This window comes from Silene latifolia, chromosome X (assembly GCF_048544455.1).
Source record: "Silene latifolia isolate original U9 population chromosome X, ASM4854445v1, whole genome shotgun sequence".
NCBI lineage: Eukaryota > Viridiplantae > Streptophyta > Magnoliopsida > Caryophyllales > Caryophyllaceae > Silene > Silene latifolia.
The window spans coordinates 47,705,186-47,726,347 of record NC_133537.1 but is presented as its reverse complement, the minus strand read 5'-3'; positions in this window follow the sequence as shown (position 1 = coordinate 47,726,347).

Below are 21,162 nucleotides of genomic sequence, written 5' to 3'. Positions count from 1 at the left end.
AACCAATGAATCTAATGAATATAGGGAGTCAATTAAAATGAACCCGAGGTCAAGGTTATAGGAGCTAATGCAAAGACTTGGGAGACGTCCTAAAGTCGCGAACTCGCCCTACAATTTTGAACCGGTCACATGGGGGGTATATGTCATGGTCGTATGTGATGTTTGCTAGTTTGTATGTGGATGTGACGATATATGTTGTGAATTGTTAGATGTTGGGAGTAGAAGATTGAAATTGTGAATGAAAGGTTGGTGAAGTATATAAAATGTTGTTTGAATAAGAGGCATGTTGGATGTTTATTATATGGCATTTGATAACATGAAAAAGGTATTTTGTTGATCATATGAAGAGTTGTGTAGAATTGTATGCCTAACTATATTATAATGTTGAGTTTATAAAGTTGTATAATATGTTGGGATATGTGAGATAACATGCGGGTAGTATATACGAGTCAGCATGACTCGATCGAGTAGGGGGTACTCGATCGAGTAGGTGAGGTACTCGGTCGAGTGGGTCTGACTCGATCGAGTGGGTATTTGACATTTTTATAACCAGAATCGTGTTTTTGGGCACTCGATCGAGTACATAGGGCACTCGATCGAGTAGGGGGTCACTCGATCGAGTAGCTGTATGTTAGAGATCAGAAGGTCTATTTTGGGTCTGATGTCGGGGCACTCGATCGAGTATGGTGGGCACTCGATCGAGTAGCCTCTACTCAATCGAGTAGGTTTAGGCACTCGATCGAGTGTGTTCTGGGCAGTCTGCTTTCGTGTTTTGAGGTTTTAGTGCGTATGTTTTAATCTACCCTTTCTTATATAGTTTCAAGATGCCGCCCAAGAGAAACGTCTTGTATGCGAGAGCTGAGAGCATGAACATCGACGATGTAGTTAAGATGTTGGAGCACCAAGATGCTCTTACTGAGGCCCTAAAGAGAGTAGGAAAGGATAAGAAGTTTGACCACTCCACGATCAGCCTTTATATAGCGAGGTTTAACCCAAAAGAGTGCAAGGGGACCGGGGAGCCTAACCTTCTTGACAACTGGCATCGTGAGATGGAGAACATACTGGACTTGGTACACTGTCCTGATGAGATGAGAGTAGAACAAGCTGCGTTCTACTTGAGGGAAGCAGATGGTGAGTGGTGGGATAAGGTGAAGGTGAGTGCTAGGGAGATGTATACGAAGAAGGTCTTACCTGCTATACCTTGGGAAGAGTTTCAGAGGGCCATGAGGAAAGAGTTCGTACCTGAGCATGTGAGGAGTAAGCTGAGGGAGGAGTTTGATGGGTTTAGGATGACATCTTACATGTCTTTGGCTGAGTACTACAAGCAGTTTAATGAGAAGTTTAGGTATGCTGAGGATATGGGCTTGAGTAAGGAGAACCTAGCGCTGAGGTTTGAGAGAGGGTTGACCCCTTAGATCATGGATAAGTTACCCGTGGGAGTCCTTACCGATGTTAAGGAAGCTTATGAGAGGGCTGGGAGAGCTGAGAGGTTGGTGGAGATGGCTCAGGAGAGAGCAGTTGAGAAAAGAAAGGCTGAGAGTGAAGGTGGTGGCCAATCTAGCCATAAGAAAGGCAACCACAATCAGGCTAGAGCGTTTTCTTTTGGGTCAGGGTTCAGTGCTGGGGCTTCCTTTGGGCGTGGCCGTGTGAGTGGTAGTGGTAGTTGGGGGATGACCTTTTATGGCTGTGGCGGTGTAGGCCACAAGAGACATGAGTGTACGAGTTTAGCTGGAGCTTTTCAGAGATCGGCTCAGGGGAGCTATTCTCAGGGGCCGGCAAAGAGTTATGTGAGCAATAGACCGTCTGGGTCATGGTCTAACCGGGGAAGTCAGAGCTATCAGGGTGGAGGTAACCGTAATGGCGGTAATTCCTATCAGAAACCAGCTACGAACAACAATAACAATCAGGGGTCGGGTGCTAAACCGACCACTTCAAAATGATACCATCCAGGGAGGTGGACAAGACCAAAGGAAAGTCAGTTCATGATGGACAAGAAAGCAAACAGGATGATGTACATGTTATCACTGGTACTTTTCTTGTTAACGGTATTCATAACTTTGTTTTGTTTGATTCGGGGGCGTCTCAGTCGTTTGTATCTTCGAGTCATGTTAAACGGTTGGGTTTGAGGGTATATGAGTCTGTAAGTGAGAAAGTTTTTATACCTTCGGGTGAGTCTGTATCTTGTGGGAGGTTGTATAGGGATGTACCTATGATAGTTGGGCAAGTTGATCTACCTGTAGACTTGCTAGAGTTTCCTTTTGATGGTTTTGAGATGATAGTCGGGATGGATTGGTTGGGAAAGTATAAAGCTAAGATAGACTGTCATTAAAAGAAAGTGTCTTTGAGAGGTCCTAAGGGTGTTAGTGTGTCTTATCGTGGGTTTGTGGTCAAACCCAAAGTCAAGTTGATTGCAGCTGTTATCTTGAAGTCCTATCTGACGAAGGGATACCCTTTGATCTTGTGTCATGTGAGAGATGACCGGATAGAGAGTCCGACAGTTGATCAGATACCACTGGTGGGAGAGTTTGCAGATGTTTTTCCAGAGGAGATTACGGGGTTACCACCGAAGAGGGAGATAGATTTCACGGATGAGTTGAAACCGGGGACGGGGCCAATCTCTAAGGCGCCGTACCGAATGGGTCCTAAGGAGATGGAGGAGCTCAGGAAACAGTTAGATGATCTGATAGAGAAGGGATACATTAGACCTAGGTTATCGCTGTGGGAAGCACTAGTTCTTTTTGTGAAGAAGAAAGATGGGAGTTTGAGGTTGTACATAGAATACAGGGAGCTGAACCGAGTGACAGTGAAGAACAAGTATCCTTTGCCAAGGATAGATGACCTGTTTGATCAGTTGAGTGGTGCATCAATCTTTTCCAAGATTGATTTGAGGTCGGGGTACCATCAGGTGAAGATTAGAGAAGTGGACATACCAAAGACAGCTTTCACGTCGAGGTATGGCCATTATGAGTATGTGGTGATGCCGTTTGGGTTATCTAATGCACTGTCTGTGTTTATGGATTTGATGAACAGAATCTAGAGACAGTTTTTGGACAAGTTTTTAGTGGTGTTTATCGATGACATCTTAGTCTACTCGAAGACTTAGGAGGAGCATGAGGAGCATCTGAGGATTGTGGTGCAGACCTTGAGGGAGCTTGAGTTATATGCTAAGCTGTCTAAGTGTGAGTTCTGGTTAGAGAAAGTTGCTTTTCTGGGGCATGTGATCTCTAAGGATGGGGTAGCTGTGGATCTGGAAATGATTGAGGCAGTGACAAAGTGGGAAGCACCAAAGAACGTTGCTAAGATCAGGAGTTTCTTGGGTTTAGCTGGATACTACAGACGGTTCGTGAAAGATTTCTCCAAGATTGCTAGACCTATGACAGCGTTGATGAGGAAAGAGAACAGGTTTCGTTGGGATGAGAGTTGTGAGACGGCGTTCCAAACATTAAAGGAGCGTTTGACCACAGCGCCTATCTTAGCATTGCCTGAAGGGATCGAGAACTTTGAGGTGTATACAGATTCCTCAAAGAACGGCTTGGGATGTGTGTTGATGCAGAACGGTAAGGTGATTGCCTATGCTTCTAGGCAATTGAAGCCGTATGAGGAGAACTACCCTACACATGATCTGGAGTTGGGTGCAGTGGTGTTTGCTCTCAAGATATGGAGATATTACTTTTATGGGGCGACCTTTAATGTATTTTCGGATCACAAGAGTCTCAAGTACATCTTCACTCAAAAGGAGTTGAAAATGAGACATAGGAGGTGGATGGAGCTAATTGGCGATTATGACATGGATATTATCTACCATGAAGGGAAAGCCAATGTTGTTGCAGATGCTTTAAGTAGGAAGAGTTTACATTCTTTATGTACACCTCTATCTTTGATGAGGTTGAGAGATGAGGTGGGGAGGTTTGGGATACATATGATGCAGAGAGGGGATGCCATGGGAGATTTGACAGTGCAGCTTGATCTTTATGATGATATTTTTTTAGGTATTTTTACCCAAGTCGATTAATTAGGGTCAATTTAGTCTTACTCGTTGGTTTTGTGTATATTCGTTCGTATGTCAACAAATAAATAGAAAAATAAAGTGCGTAATGTAAATTGACACGTAAGATTTGGTGACGCGGAAAACCCAATGTGGGAACAACCGTGGGAGGGATGGTACCCTGCCAAGTATTGCACTATATGAATAGGAGGAGGATTACAATCGTGGCACAAAGCTAATCTTGCTAGCCCTAGGCGTCAGGCCTGCAAGATCCTAGACGAACGTATATTTGAGTATGATATGTCGAGGTGTGATCTTGAATGTGGATGTGAATGTGGTGTGTCCCATGAATGCCTTCTTGATTCGCTTCCTTGGCTATTTATAGGGTATGAACCCTAGATATGTCCTACCTTGAATATGGAAAGGGAATATAATTTCCATAAGGACTCTTTCCAAACCCGGACTCCCTTGCCAATTCTCCCTAACTTCTCCCTATCTTCTTCCTATCTTCTCCCTGACACTTCTTTCCTTAATCTGGACGCCTTCCACGATGGGCTTCTAATCTTCCTTGAGCCCGTTTCCCCTTTCTCCATCCGCGGGCTTCCTTCCTCCTTATCACTCCTTCCATAGCTTTCATTTTATTAAGTGGGCCTCCTTTGTTGTGCTAATTTTAGCCCAAACAATATTCGAGGTAAACAGGCGTTGGATCCTAAGATGGTTGAGTGGAGAGCTGGAGTAGAGAAAAGGGACAGTGTCTCGATTCTCTATTCATACAGATAATAGTTTGAGGTTTGACAGTAGGTGGTGTGTCCCTAATGATGAGGAGCTGAAAAAGACAATCATGAAAGAGGCACATTGTACACCGTATTCAGTACATCCAGGTGGTGACAAGCTGTACAAGGATTTAAAGAACACGTTTTGGTGGCCTGGGATGAAGAAAGAGACGGCTGAGTTTATGGCCCGTTGTTTCACATGCTGGAGAGTTAAAGGGGAACAACGACGACCATAAGGTACAATTCAGCCTTTAGAGGTACCTGAGTGGAAGTGGGAATCCATTTCTATGGATTTTATCGTGGGTTTGCCAAAGAGTCAACAGGGTAACAACATGATATGGGTAATAGTGGATCGACTGACCAAGTCAGCACAATTAGCTATGGCTTATCGGAAGAATGTGCTAAGGTTACATGGAGTCCCTAAGGACATAGTATTTGATAGAGATGCGAGATTTATCTCAAGGTTTTGGAAAGAGTTGCAGGAATCTTTGGGAACAACTTTGAAGATGAGTACATAATTTCATCCTGCGACAGATGGTCAGACTGAGAGAACGATCAAGACTCTTGAGGATATGTTACGAGCTTATGTGATGGACTTTGGTGGTAGCTGGGAACAGAGGTTGGATTTGATAGAGTTTTCTTACAACAACAGCTATCACACTAGCATTGGTATGGCACCGTTTGAGGCCTTATATGGGAGGAGATGTAGGAGTCCGATTTGTTGGGACGACAATGCTAAGGCAGTTGTTCTGGGACCAGAGATGGTGCATGAGATGGTTGAGCAGATTAAGATGATCAGGGGACAGATGAGAGCAGCTCAGGATAGGCAAAAGAGTTATGTAAATCTACATCGCCGGGATATAGAGTTTCAGGTTGGGTTAGGGTTCTTCTGAAAGTGTCTCCTATGCGTGGGGTTATGAGATTTGGGAGAAAGGCAAGCTGAGTCAGAAGTTCATCGGGCCTTATGAGATCTTAGAGCGGGTTGGAGAGGTTACATGTCGTCTGGCTTTACCAGCTGCTTTAGAGAGAGTGCATAATGTGTTTCATGTATCTCAGTTGCGGAAGTATGTGAGTGACCCGTCACATGTGTTAGAGGCAGAGAGCTTAGAGCTAGATGAGTCCTTGTCATATCTTGAGGTGCCTAAGCAGATTCTTGACCGGAAGGTTAGGAAGACTAGGAGTGGTGAGACAGTTTTGCTTAAGATCCTTTGGTCTAACCACGAGTCTAAGGAAGCTACATGGGAGGCAGAGGAGGCCATGAGAGAGCGTTACCCTTTCCTTTTAGATCAGGTATGTATGGTTACGGGGACGTAACCTTGTTTCTTTTAGGGGGGTAGGAGATGATCGCGAAGAGTTTTTAAGAGATTTTTATACCTCTTTATGTTGTGTCGGTATGTTTTTTTTGGTTGAGTCGGGTTGAGTTTGGGTTAGTAACATGTTTTATGTTGAGTTTTGTTTTGGTTGTTGAGTCGGGAGTGTAGTAGTGTGTGTCTTTGTTTTGTTGTGGTTTAAACTTCGGGGACGAAGTTCTTTTTAAGGAGGGAAGACTGTAATACTACGGTTTTATGAGTCTCTGGGTACTCTATCGAGTAGGCCTTACTCTGTCGAGTAAGGGTGTGTTGCGTTTTAAAAATAGTTTCTGACCTGTTGGGTACTCGATCAAGTAACCTTGATACTCGATCGAGTAGGGGGAACTCGATCGAGTATCTCAGCTACTCGATCGAGTAGCCGGTTTACGGGGGGATGATTTGTCGGGTTTTATTAATAATGCGATTTGGTATATAATTACTTCCGTCACTTTCTTTAAACACTTTTATAAACCTAATCACTTTCAAAGAGAAAACAAACTACGTTCTTCGCATCAATCGCATTGTTGGCAAATCCCAGAGCTTGGAAGGTCGGATTTCACCTTTCTTTATACCTTTGTGATCCTTGCGTCGAGGGTAAGTGTAACACTACGGATTTTCCATGGTGACTACTCGACCCAGTAGAGCCTACTCGGCCGAGTAGTGCTTTGGCTGTGGGTTATTTTGGTTCTGCCGAGGAATACTCGGCCGAGTATAGTGAATACTCGACCGAGAATTGGACACTCGGCCGAGTATGCACTTACTCGACCGAGTGTCCGGTTTGGCGGAGCGTTATTTCGACGGTTTGATTAGGGAATGTTTAGGGTATTTTATATTTCCGCGTCAGTTTCTAATATCATTTCAAAAGCTTTATCATTTCTACGTTACCCTAATCACACCCAAATCATTCCCTAATCCTTCTCTTAAGCATTTCGTGGCGTCATTGTGTGGGTAATCGTCGTGATTCTTGCGTATAAGTTCTCGTTGCACTGTTGGAGAAGACTTCGTAGAGGAGCCTTTTTGATTGTTCGTGTTGCATACTGCTGTTGATTGCTAAGTTAGGGTTTCCCTACTCGTTTCGTGCTTTGCTTTGCATGACATGTTGTTGTAATTATCGTTGTCTGTTGATCATCGTAGTATGGAGGTTTTTGTGACAGTGTTGGTGTGAGGGGATTGAGATGACTGTGATGTCATGTGATTGTGATTGTGGTGGAGTCACTTGCGGGAGTGGCTTCACACCATAGTTCGCCCTCCGTGGAACCCGCCACGGGAGGGGATGTGCACATTAAGGGACAGGGATCGTTGTCGCTCGTTGAGGAGCCGGACTAGGTGGGATCGGCCGCGGCCACCCATCGGCGCGAGGATTACCTGTTGCGATGGGTAATCAGCGGGGCTACACACTTTGGTGTGTAGTCGGTTACTATGTGAGCTCGGATGATTGGGAATTGGTGATGATCAGACGATTATTGCATTTGTTTGTCTTATTAGTTGAATAATACTGACCCCGTTGTTGTTTGTGGAATCTGCGGTGATCCATTCGGGGATGGTGAGCAGGCTTGACAGGTTTTGCTAGTGAGAGCTTGGGGATTATCTTGGGAGATTTGCCACCACGAGTCATAGCATCACCGTCTGAGTCTTAGCGGGTTTTCCTTTAATGTTAAGACTTTGAAGTTGTATTTCGTTAGACAGTATTTGGTTTTGGATCTTGTAAACTTTGCATTTCACAGTACTTTAATAATAATGCTCAATTCAGACGCTTTGGTATATACTAACCTCGGGAAACCGAGATGGTAACGCACTTTCATGGTAGGGTGGTCCTGTTAAGGCACCTTGGTATGAGGGGGTGTTACAAAGTGGTATCAGAGCCGAAGATTCCGGCACCTAAACAAATGAATTTAATGAACCTATGGAGTCTAAATAAAATGAACCCGGGGAGAGTTGTTTGGAGCTACCGCAAAGACTTGGGAGACGTCCCGGAGTCGCACATTGGCCCTTACTAACTCGAGCCGGTAACATGGGGGAGTGTGATGAGAACTAGGCTTTGTATGTGCACGTATGTGAAGATGCATGTTGGTAAAAGTCGATAGTTGCATATATGTGTGATGAAGTTCTTAATTGTTGTGATGGGAGGAGTGGTAGATGAAACGGGATGTGATTCTAATGTTGGCTTAGCATATGTGCAAATTGGATGCTGATATGGTTACAATATGGTATTAAAGTTTTTAATATATGCATTGCATGCTGATGTGATTATAACATGGCTTTTAAGTCCTTACGTATTTGCTACGGGAATAGTGAGCATGATAGGGGAATCGTAATCTGTAAACCTGTTTATAGCGTAACTCGGCCGAGCAGGGCAGGTACTCGACCGAGTATGGAGTACTCGGCCGAGTAGCCAAGAACTCGACCGAGTGTTGTTTGATGGAAAGTGGCAGTCGCTACTGTTTGTGATAACTCGACCGAGTATGAACGTATACTCGACCGAGTAGTGTTCACTCGGCCGAGTGTTGTTACACTCGACCGAGTGTTGTTTTTGTGTTTTGACGTTCGCTTCTGGAGTCGATACTCGACCGAGTATCTGAGAGGATACTCGACCGAGTTAGCTTTACTCGACCGAGTATGATGTATACTCGGCCGAGTGTTCTTATGGCGGAAGAGTGATAAATTTTGAGCATGTATTTACGTTTCTTTCATTCTTATCAGCTCAAAATGCCGCCCAAAAGAACTCCCGCGCAGATCCAAGCTTCAGAGATGACTCTTGATGAGGTTGCTCGCATGATTGAGCAACAAGAGGCTCTCCTTAAAGCTCTCAAAAATGTGGGAAAAGGGAACGAGAAGACGATGGATGCAACCCAGCTTAGCATCAACATTGCTCGTTTCCACCCTCCCACATATGACGGGGTAGGTGAACCAAAGCTGCTCGAAAAGTGGCACCGTGAGATTGAAGCTCTCATGGAAATGGTTAAGTGCCCCGAGGACATGATTGTTGAGCAGGTAGTGTACTACCTAAGAGGAGAAGTCGCTGCTTTGGTGGCGTAATGTCAAGGATGATGCTAGAGCTTACTACCGTGCGGAAGGGGCTATTCCGTGGTCCGGGTTGAAGAGTGCTATGAGAGAGCAGTTTGTGCCGGAGCATATCCGACACAAGATGAGATCCGACTTTGATTCTTTCACCATGACTGAGGAGATGACAGTCACTGATTACTATCATCGGTTTTTGGAGCTATCTCGTTATGTTGAGGATATGCAGCTCGGCAAAGAGGTTTGGCTCTCCGTTTTGAGAGGGGTTTATCTGCTAAGATCGTGAGTCGTATGCGCTACTGGGGGGTTGCTACGACCTCAAGGAAGTGTATCTGAGAGCGGGTCAAGCCGAGAGAATGGTGGATCTCTCAAGGGAGATCGAGGAGAGGATCACATGAGAAAGAGGAAGGGTCCGATAAGGAACAACAATCAGCCAACCAACAAGAAAGGGAATTTCAACCATGCTAGGGCTTTTTCTAGTGGAGCTGGTTTCTCTGGAGGTTCTCGTGGCTGGGGAAAGAATGGAGGTCGGGCTGTAAGTGACAACACCAACCTTACGTGCTTCAACCGTGGTGGGATAGGCCACAAAAGGCGGGGAATGCACGAGCTACAAGCCCGCAATGGTTCGGAGCTCGATCGGAAATTTTTCTCGGGGCCGACTCGAGTTTTGCTAGCAACCGACCGGGAGGTTCATGGGGCAACAGAGGTGGACAGGGTAACCGGGCGATTACAACCGCAGTGGTGGTGGATCTTATCGCGCCCGAGAATAACAAATCACCCAGATTCTAGCGGCTAAGCCAAGTACCTCCAATGCTTCATTCGGGGTGGAGGACAGAAAAACAAAGGGAAAGCTCTTCATGATGGACAAGCAGAAAGCACAAGATGATGCTCATGTAGTTACCGGTACCTTTCTTGTTAATAATGTACCGTCCTTTGTTTTGTTTGATTCCGGGGCTACACATTCTTTTGTGTCTAAAAGTCATGCTGTGTCTATGGGTTTGGGAAAGTTTGAGGCTGTAAAAGATGATGTGTGCATACCTTCGGGGGAGTCTGTGTCGTGTCTCAAGTTATATAAGGGTATATCTATGGTGATTGGAGGGGTAGATTTACCAGTAGACGTGTTAGAGTTTTCTAAGGATGGGTTTGAGGTGATTGTCGGGATGGATTGGCTAGGTAGGTATGATGCCAGGATAGACTGTCGACAAAAGAGAGTGTCTTTAAAGGGTCCCAAGGGTGTTAGGGTGTCCTATAGAGGGTTTGTGGTAAAGCCTAAGTGTAGGTTTATAGCAGTTATGACCTTAAAGTCATGTTTAAGGAAGAAGTGTCCCTTAATTCTTTGTCATGTGAGAGATCACCGAGTAGAGCCGCCGACAGCTTCTGAGATTTCCGTGGTGAAAGAATTCGAAGATGTCTTTCCTGAGGAAATACCGAGTTTGCCTCCCAAGAGGGATATCGATTTCAGCGTGGAGCTTAAGCCGGGAACGGGTCCTATATCTAAAGCACCTTACCGTATGGCACCTAAAGAGTTCGCAGAGTTGAAAAAGCAGATACATGAGTTGTTAGGCAAGGGTTATATCCGGCCTAGTGTGTCACCGTGGGGAGCTCCAGTTCTTTTTGTAAAGAAGAAAGATGGGAGTATGAGACTGTGCATTGATTACAGAGAGCTCAATCGGGTCACAGTGAAGAATAAGTATCCGTTGCCGAGGATTGATGATTTGTTCGATCAGCTAAGTGGAGCAGTGTGTTCTCTAAGATTGATCCGAGGTCGGGGTATCATCACCGAGGATAGCAGATGAGGATATTCCTAAAACAAAGATTCCGATCTCGTTATGGTCACTACGAGTACGTGGTGATGCCTTTTGGGTTGACCAATGCGCCAAGCCTTTTATGGATTTGATGAACCGGATCTTTACACCGTTTTTGGATAGGTTTGTGGTTGTTTTCATCGACGATATCCTAGTTTATTCTAAGACTAAGGAAGAGCATGAAGAGCACTTGAGGATCGTTCTGCAGACCTTGAGAGAAAATCAGCTCTATGCCAAGTTGTCCAAGTGTGAGTTCTGGTTAGAGGAAGTGGCTTTTCTGGGTCATGTAATATCTAAGAAGGGGGTATCTGTGGATCCTAGTAAGATTGAGGCCGTTACCAAGTGGGAATCGCCGAAGAATGTTGCTTGAGATTCGAGTTTCTTAGGCCTTGCCGGCTACTACGGGAGATTTGTGAAAGATTTCTCTACCATAGCGCGGCCTATGACATCCTTGATGAGGAAGGAAGCCAGATTTGTTTGGGATGAGAGTTGTGAAACGGCGTTTCAGACCTTAAAGGAACGCTTGACCACAACTCCTATCCTAGCCTTGCCAGAGGGTTGTGAGAACTTTGAGGTCTATACCGACGCTTCAAAGAACGGTCTTGGTTGTGTCTTGATGCAGGGAGGAGAGTGATAGCCTATGCTTCGAGGCACCGAAGCAATATGAGGAGAACTACCCTACTCATGATCCGGAGTCAAGTGCGTTGTGTTCGCTCTTAAGATTTGGAGGCACTACCTTTATGGCGCAACTTTTAAGGTGTTCTCCGATCATAAGAGTTTAAAGTATATCTACACTCGAAGGAGCTTAACATGCGACGTAGATGGTGGATGGAGCTGATTGGATATTATGATATGGAGATCATCTATCACGAGGGTAAAGCTAATGTTGTTGCAGATGCATTGAGTAGGAAGAGCGTTCATTCGCTATGTACAAATGCTATGTCCTTGTCAAGTTGAGAGATGAGATGTGTAGTTTGGGGATCTTTATGATTCGATAGGGGGATACCGTCGGGGATTTGACGATCGAGCCAGAGTTGTATGAAAACATCAAAAGTAAGCAAGAGCTTGATCCTAAGATCCAGGAGTGGAAGTCAAAGGTAGAGAGTGGAGCAGCTTCCAGGTTCTCTATACATCCAGATGGGAGTGTTCGTTTTGATGGGAGATGGTGTGTTCCTGACGATGCAGCGTTAAGGAGAATGATCTTGTCAGAGGCTCATTGCACTCCTTATTCAGTTCACCCGGGTGGTGACAAGCTTTACAGAGACCTTAAGAAGACTTTTTGGTGGCCGAACATAAAGAGAGATGTAGCTGAGTTTGTGGCTAGATGTTTGACCTGCCAAAGGGTCAAAGGTGAACAAAGGAGACCCCAAGGTAAGATTCAGTCTTTGACAGTGCCCGAGTGGAAGTGGGAGTCGATCTCCATGGACTTTATTGTGGGGTTACCTAGGTCACAACAAGGTAACAACATGATTTGGGTGATTGTGGATCGGTTGACCAAGTCAGCCCATTTCGTTCCCATGAAGGATACTTGGTCTAAGATGCAGCTGGCATTGGGTTACATAAAGCATGTTGTTCGGTTACATGGTATCCCAAAAGATATCGTTTCTGATCGCGATGCGAGGTTCATATCAAAGTTTTGGTAAGAACTGCAAGAGTTGATGGGTACAACGTTGAAAATGAGTACAGCTTTTCATCCGGCAACCGATGGTCAGACAGAACGGACCATCAAGACCTTAGAAGACATGCTAAGGGCATGTGTTATGGACTTTGGGGGCAGTTGGGAAGACAGACTTGATTTGATCGAGTTTTCATACAATAATAGTTATCATACAAGCATTGGGATGGCACCTTTTGAAGCTTTGTATGGCCGAAAATGCCGAAGTCCAGTTTGTTGGGATGATAGTTCCGAGGCAGTTGGTTCAAGATATGGTTGAGCAAATCCAGTTGATTCGCCAAAAGATGAGAGCAGCTCAAGATCGCCAGAAGAGCTACGCCGACTTACACCGCAGGGACATTGAGTTTGCGGTAGGTGAAAAGGTTCTTTTGAAAGTGTCACCTATGCGAGGTGTTATGAGGTTTGGGAAAAAGGGTAAGCTAAGCCAAAAGTTTATAGGTCCTTATGAAATTTTGGACCGTGTTGGCGAGGTAGCTTACAGGTTAGCTTTACCACCAGCTTTGGATAGAGTGCACAATGTTTTTCATGTATCTCAACTCCGGAAGTATGTGAGTGATCCGTCGCATATCCTCGAGATGGAGAACATCGAACTTGATGAATCCTTGTCCTATGCCGAGATTCCTAAGGAGATTCTTGATCGCAAGGTTCGTAAGACCCGGAATGGTGAGACGGTCTTACTCAAGGTCCTTTGGTCTAATCATAATGTGGAGGAAGCCACATGGGAACCTGAGGAAGCTATGCGAGAACGTTTTCCTAACCTTTTTGATCAGGTATGTTTGGTTACGGGGACGTAACCGTTGTCTTTTTAGGGGGGGTAGGAGATGGTCGCGATGGTGTTTTGTTTTGTTTTTCTTTGTTTGGTTCGCGTCGGGAAATGGTTTTGTGGTAACTTGTTGTGGTGCTTGTATAGTTCCTTGGAGTTGTCTTATGTAATTGGTATAGTCTTATGACGTAGTGTTGTGCTTGCTTGTATAGTAGAGTGTGAACTTCGGGACGAAGTTCTTTTTAGGGGGAAAGATTGTAACACTACGGATTTTCCTTGGTGACTACTCGACCGAGTAGAGCCTACTCGGCCGAGTAGTGCTTTGGCTGTGGGTTATTTTGGTTCTGCCGAGGAATACTCGGCCAAGTATAGTGAATACTCGACCGAGTATTGGACACTCGGCCGAGTATGCACTTACTCGACCGAGTGTCCGGTTTGGCGGAGCGTTATTTCGACGGTTTGATTAGAGAATGTTTAGGGTATTTTATATTTCCGCGTCAGTTTCTAATATCATTTCAAAAGCTTTATCATTTCTACGTTACCCTAATCACACCCAAATCATTCCCTAATCCTTCTCTTAAGCATTTCGTGGCGTCATTGTGTGGGTAATCGTCGTGATTCTTGCGTATAAGTTCTCGTTGCACTGTTGGAGAAGACTTCGTAGAGGAGCCTTTTTGATTGTTCGTGTTGCATCTTTACCGTTGATTGCTAAGGTAGGATTTCCCTACTCGCCATCGTGCTTTTGCATGACATGTTGTTGTAATTATCGTTGTCCGTTGATCATCGTAGTATGGAGGTTTTGTGACAAGTGTTGGTGTGAGGGGATTGAGATGATTGTGATGTCATGTGATTGTGATTGTGGTGGAGTCACTTGCGGGAGTGGCTTCACACCCTAGTTCGCCCTCCGTGGAACCCGCCACGGGAGGGGATGTGCACATTAAGGGACAGGGATCGTTGTCGCTCGTTGAGGAGCTGGACTAGGTGGGATCGGCTGCGGTCACCCACTGGCGGCGAGGATTACCTGTTGCGATGGGTAATCTGGTAGGGCTACACACTTTGGTGTGTAGTCGGTTACTATGTGAGCTCGGATGATTGGGAATTGGTGATGATCAGACGATTATTGCATTTGTTTGTCTTATTAGTTGAATAATACTGACCCCGTTGTTGTTTGTGGAATCTGCGGTGATCCATTTGGGGATGGTGAGCAGGCTTGACAGGTTTTGCTAGTGAGAGCTTGGGGATTATCTTGGGAGATTTGCCACCACGAGTCATAGCATCACCGTCTGAGTCTTAGCGGGTTTTCCTTTAATGTTAAGACTTTGAAGTTGTATTTCGTTAGACAGTATTTGGTTTTGGATCTTGTAAACTTTGCATTTCACAGTACTTTAATAATAATGCTCAATTCAGACGCTTTGGTATATACTAACCTCGGGAAACCGAGATGGTAACGCACTTTCATGGTAGGGTGGTCCTGGTAAGGCACCTTGGTATGAGAGGGTGTTATAGTAAGATCTACGTACCGTTTTTATAGTATTTCGTTAAAGTTAGTTAAACCCTAATTTGGGGATTTGGGGGTTTTGTTGTATTTCGTAGTTGGTAGTGATTATATATTTGTATGTTAGGAGGAGGATTCGTAGAAGAAGCCTTTTGATATCAGCTGTTGAGACCGTCTGACTGTGTTTCTTTCCAGGTAGGGTTTCCCTACTCAGTATTAGTCCCATAATGTGTTTTTGGTGTTTTGTGGTTGTTGAATATTATCATACTCGTATTGTGACGATTGCTAGATTTGGTTGCTGATAGTAGTTGTGATTGTTTGTATCTGTCTGTGTTCTTCGGGGCGCATCCCTGGCTGAGTGGAGTCACTTGCGGGAGTGGCTTCACGCCCATTATTCGCCTTCTGTGGAACCCGCCACAGAAGGGATGTGCACATTAAGGAATTTGGGTTAATCGCTCGACGGAGATGAGCGGGGATTTGGTGGGTACGGCTGCGGTCCCCCACTGGCGGCATAGAGTGACCTGTTGCGATGGGCACTCTGGCAGGGCTACACACTTTAGTGTGTAGTCAGGATTCTGGAGTTGGGATTGGAGTTCGGAGTATATCTGTGATGATTGAGCTGTTTGTTTACCGTGTTGTTGGTCTATATAAATTGTGTGATTAGTAATGAACTCGTTTATTGTTTTAAAAACTGTGGTGATCCATTCGGGGATGGTGAACAATTGTTGAGCAGGTATGAGTTGAGTTACATGGGATAGCTGGGATGATACCACCGTCTGATGATAGAGTCTTCCGCTGTAGCATGATAGTTTCATAAACATTTCTTTTAGCTGATAGACAGTTGGTTTTGAGAACATGTAACCGTATTTTGGTATTTGGTTTTGGATTGTATCTTATTCACTAAAGTTATACTATTTAAATGTTGTTTCGTTATTGTCTTATGATTATCATTGCCTCGGGCAACCGAGATGGTAGCATCTTTATACCTGAGTGGTCCTGGTAAGGCACTTGGAATATGGGGGTGTTACAGTACTGATGTGGTCCCGGATGAACAGACGGCGACTCCCGAACCACCTCTCTAACCCTCTGGGGTCCTCTACCCTCTCGAGGCACCTGGTCCTCTTTCTTAGCATGCTCTTCCCTGAACGGCGCGGACATCTCCTCCCGAAGATCATCAATGATCAAGTACGTCTGATCGGGAAAGGCAGCCTCTTCACTACCAGGGGCAGCCTCAGTCAATGGCTCAGACACAGGTAGATGGTCTGGGTCGGGCACTCTCATCCAACTCCTCCCCTGCAATCTCCATGCTAAGCCGCCATCATCCAACACCCTCAGCGACTTCTTCTGGATGAAGTAGGCCTTATCTAGATAAGGTCGGGACTACCAGAACCAAAGGTTTAAGGGTCGAAGAAGCCTCAAGATTAATCAACCTATCAGCTAGCGAGTGGCGATAGCCGCAACTAAGGTAACGGGTCGAAGACTTAGCCATCAAGGCTAAACTAGCACAAACTATCACCGGGGCACTGTAAGCAAACTTCTTTTCCTGAGTGGGGTTCAGGTAAGATATAAACAACATCACCTCATGTAAGTTTAGGTTACTCACATCCTTCCTCCCGTAAAGTAAATAAGTCAAAGATCGGAGGAAGATCTTTAGGGTCATGTGCTGAATATCATTTATTAGCATCACACTCGAGGTCGGAGCAGATCGACCGGTAAACAAAGGAAGGTAGCTACTGGCACCACACTCAGTCGGGACATCACTAAGATATCCCTTCTTGGCCCAGGTAAGCCTAAGGAGGTCGTCAAACTGGTCAAGGGTCGGATAGAAGCTAGTGTTCATCAACCGGAAACCCACCATCTTCGCAGCCACCTCATAAGTAAAAGAACTCATGAACTCAAGGGTCAAAAAGGCATATGAATGTTTCCTCAAGTGGTACAACCCCTCCAGACCCAACACCTCAAAGATATGTTGGACATCTACTTCTATTTTCAACTCCTCCAACACACTCATATATATGCACCTTGTGGGTCTCAAGGTTTGACTTAACAAGTCCACAAAAGCATCTCTCTGCTTAAAGTCAGCAAAGATTACCATAGGATATCCAGGTCCGGTGGGACAACGGGTCCTTGGCTTCCTTCCCCTACCTCTGCCTCGGCGGCGCGTGTCCTCTTGCTTTTTTCGTGTCACAGCAGTACTCGGCATCTGTTACAACATAGTTTAGCCATACATCGGGTTTTATAAATCAAGATGGAAACTTTCAAATGCTTTATACGGAAAACACAAGGCTTATGATAAATTTCTTGTCAAAGTATGTAAAATTTTGAGACAAAACACGATTTTGCCAATTCCTTTACTCGTTGCAATTCATAAAAGATGGTTTAAAATTCCAAAATATGAAGTTTAAGCAAGTTATAGAAGCAACCAGACTGAATGTCTACCAAAAACAAGCTTAATAAGTCGGTTATTGTAGTGAAATTGGGGTAAAATTTCAGCTTTGTGCACTTTTAAGACGGAGTTTTAAGACGAAATTTTTGATGAACGTAACCAAAATCAAGCACAAAATATGATACTACTAACATCCCTTATCCTTTTTCAACACTTTAAGATGAATTTGATGAACAAAAATCGAAATTTGGGGCAAACCCTAGAAAAATCCTGGTTGAACATAGTCACAAATTGGGTTTAATTTATAATTTTTAACATTAGTACCAATAACTCAAGGTAGTTTCTATCAAAATACGACAATTACAATACCAAATTTGGGTATAATACCGAAATTTTTAGAAAATCCAACACCATTACATACTATAAATTGATTTAAAATTAAAGAAAGAGTAGAAATTTACCTTGAATAAGTTTGCAAACGGATTAGGTGGATGAACTTAGGAAGATACGGAAGAAATCAAGCACAAAATCACCATAGTTTTGCAAAGGGAGAAGGTTTATGAGAGGATTTAGGTTTAGAAAGAGGAATCGGAAGTAAAAGAATAAAGGAGTGAGGTTATAATCCTCAAAACATTTTAAGAATCCCGTGTAATATAGCAGCGATACTCGATCGAGTATCTACGGTACTCGATCGAGTAGCCTCTACTCGATCGAGTTGAGGTTGTTCGGTCGAGTTTTGACGTTGGCAGAATTAATGTTGCTTCTGTTTTCTATCAAACTCGATCGAGTGACCCACCTACTCGGTCGAGTAAGGCCTACTCGGTTAAGTAGTCCCTCGTACTTGGTCGAGTAAGTCAAAATACTCAACAAAAGATTACGAATTGTTTGGTCGTTCCTGCAAAACAACAAATCGTTCGGAGTCTAAGGTATACTTAGAACTCGTCATTTATTATCTCTATACTTCTACTATCGTTTGCCATTACTTTACATATAACACAATTACCGCAATTAAAACATTATAACTTTACTCTATCTCGTTCTATACAACATGCGAGTCTACTATCACGTACTTTAATCCACATATTCATTCATAACAGTAACGGAATTCTACCTTGTTCAGCTGCACAACAAATTCTTTAACACAACACAACATTACATGTTCATATAATCTATCAAATATAGCAAACTTGTAACCCAATTACCAACTTTTCATGTCACCACATATCCTCATGTATACTTCCAACACATCCTATCACCGATCCACATACTTACACATACACAACTATACAAACAGTTACGGCTTCATATTCTATCACCTACACACAAGACATTACCTTCATACACATATATATCGCATATTACACACACAGGAACACACAATTCCCGACTCCATATCCCCATTCGAAGTGATTGGCTTAAGCATATTGGGGCCAGAATTTTGGAATCAGGGGGCCGTCTCACCTAAAATCAGACAATTCAAGTGGATTCCAACACACATACACAGGTTCATTTTATTAGACTCACTACGTTCATTAGGTTCATTGGTTACATGTTCTAAAATCGTCGCTCTAATACCACTTTGTAACACCCCCATCTACCAAGGAGCCTTAACAAGACCTTCCCTAGCAGATACGAGCATTACCATCTCGATTGCCCAAGGAAAAGTATATCATAACGTCAATAAAAGAACTTACAATTGTTTACATACTTTAAACTTAGCATAAAAGAAAGGTACAACTGAAGAATAACAACTACGGTGATACTATCCATGCCAAGACTCAGCGGTAGACTCGTCCCTCCGACACACCCAGATAAGCTTCACAATCAACACCTCCTAAGACTGACTGCTCACCATAATGGATCACGGCAGACACGTAACAAGAAAGAAAGGCAAACAAAACCACACAAGGTCAGTAACTGAAGAACAACAAACAACACAAGATACAAGATACAACATATACACATCCATATCCAACTCCAATCATCCATCAATCATCTGACTAACCCGAAGGTAAAGTCCCGCCAGAATATCCATCGCAACAGATATTCCACACCGCCAGTAGGGGACCGCGCCTTTTCCACCTAAGCCCCACTCATCTCCATCGAGCGAATAACCCATATCCATTAATGTTCACGTCTCCCTTATGACGGAAACAACAAGGGGCGAATCAAGGGCATGAAGTCATTCCCGATGATGACTCCACTCAGCCAGGGACACACCCCGCACACAAATACAACAATACTATCACACAATCAACAATATTATACACTACACATGACAATCAATCCACAATACTGATTAGGAAAACCTACGTTTAGCAATCAGCATCAATACCGCATACATCCGTATGAAGACAAAGCAACCACCATTAACACCTATCAGAAACGGTAGGGAAAAACCCTATTACTAACAACCATAACCATAAAGGAACCTAAGTATGATGATGATGACTTACATTTGCTTGGCATTCCGGGGACAAGACCGCTACCCGACTCAAGTCTCCATCCCCATGGTGTCTCCAAGTGTAAAAGGGTTTCAAAAGGTTGATGGTTGGTGGGAGAGAAAGTGTCGTCGATTATGTTTAGGAAGAAAGAAATGAAAAACTGATTTGGGGTTTACGACTTCACGATTTATTACTTACCGCTGAAACCGCCATACTCGATCGAGTATAGGACTTACTCGGTCAAGTGACCTCTACTCGATCGAGCCACTAGACTACTCGATCGAGTAACCTACACTAGATCGAGTTTCTCTTCCCAACAGTTACTATGACGTATGATCGATTGTGGAAGGTTCAAAGGGCCTATCATGTGTCCAAGGTGTAATACTACGGTTTTATGAGTCTCTGGGCACTCTATCGAGTAGGCCTTACTCTGTCGAGTAAGGGTGAGTTGCATTTTTAAAATATTTTCTGACCTGTTGGGTACTCGATCGAGTAACATTGATACTCGATCGAGTAAGGGGGCACTCGATCGAGTACCTCAGCTACTCGATCGAGTAGCCGGTTTATGGGGGATGGTTTCTCGTGTTTTCTTAATAATGCGATTAAGTATATAATTACTTCCGTCACTTTTCTTTAAACACTTTTACAACCTAATTACTTTCAAAAGAGAAATCAAACTACGTTCTTCGCATCAATCGCATTGTTGGCAAATCCCGGAGCGTGGAAGGTCGGATTTTACCTTTCTTTATACCGTTGTGATCCTTGCGTCGAGGGTAAGATATACGTACCCTTTTTATAGTATTTAGTCAAAGTTGATTAAACCCTAATATTGGGATTTGGGGGTTTTGTTGTATTTTGTGATTGGTAGTGATTATATGTTTGTATGTTAGGAGGAGGATTCGTAGAAGAAACCTTTTGATATCAACTATGAGACCGTCTGATTGTGTTGCTTTCCAGGTAGGGTTTCCCTACTCAGTATTAGTCCCATAATGTGTTGGTGATGATTTGTGATTGTTGATTATTGTTATACGAGTATTGTGACGGTTGTTGGTTTGATTGTTGTTTAATGGTTGTGATTGTTTGTCTCTGGTTCTCGAGATGCGTTCTCGGCTGAGTGGAGTCACTTGCGGGAGTGGCTTCACGCCCTAGTTTTGCCCTCCGTGAAACCCGCCACGGGAGGGGATGTGCACATTAATGGGACAGGGTTATCGCTCGGTATGATGAGCGGAGCTTAGTTGGGAACGGCTGCGGTCCCCCACCGCGTAAGGTGTCCGGGATGACGATCGGTGACAGAGATTGATTGGAGTGGGTGTGATTGTGTGTGTGACCGTTTGAGCTGCTTGTTTACTGTGTTGTTGGTTATATAAATTGTGTGATTAGTACTGACCCCGTTTAATGTTTTAAAAACTGTGGTGATCCATTCGGGGGTGGTGAGCAGTTATTGAGCAGGTATGATATGACGCGTATGG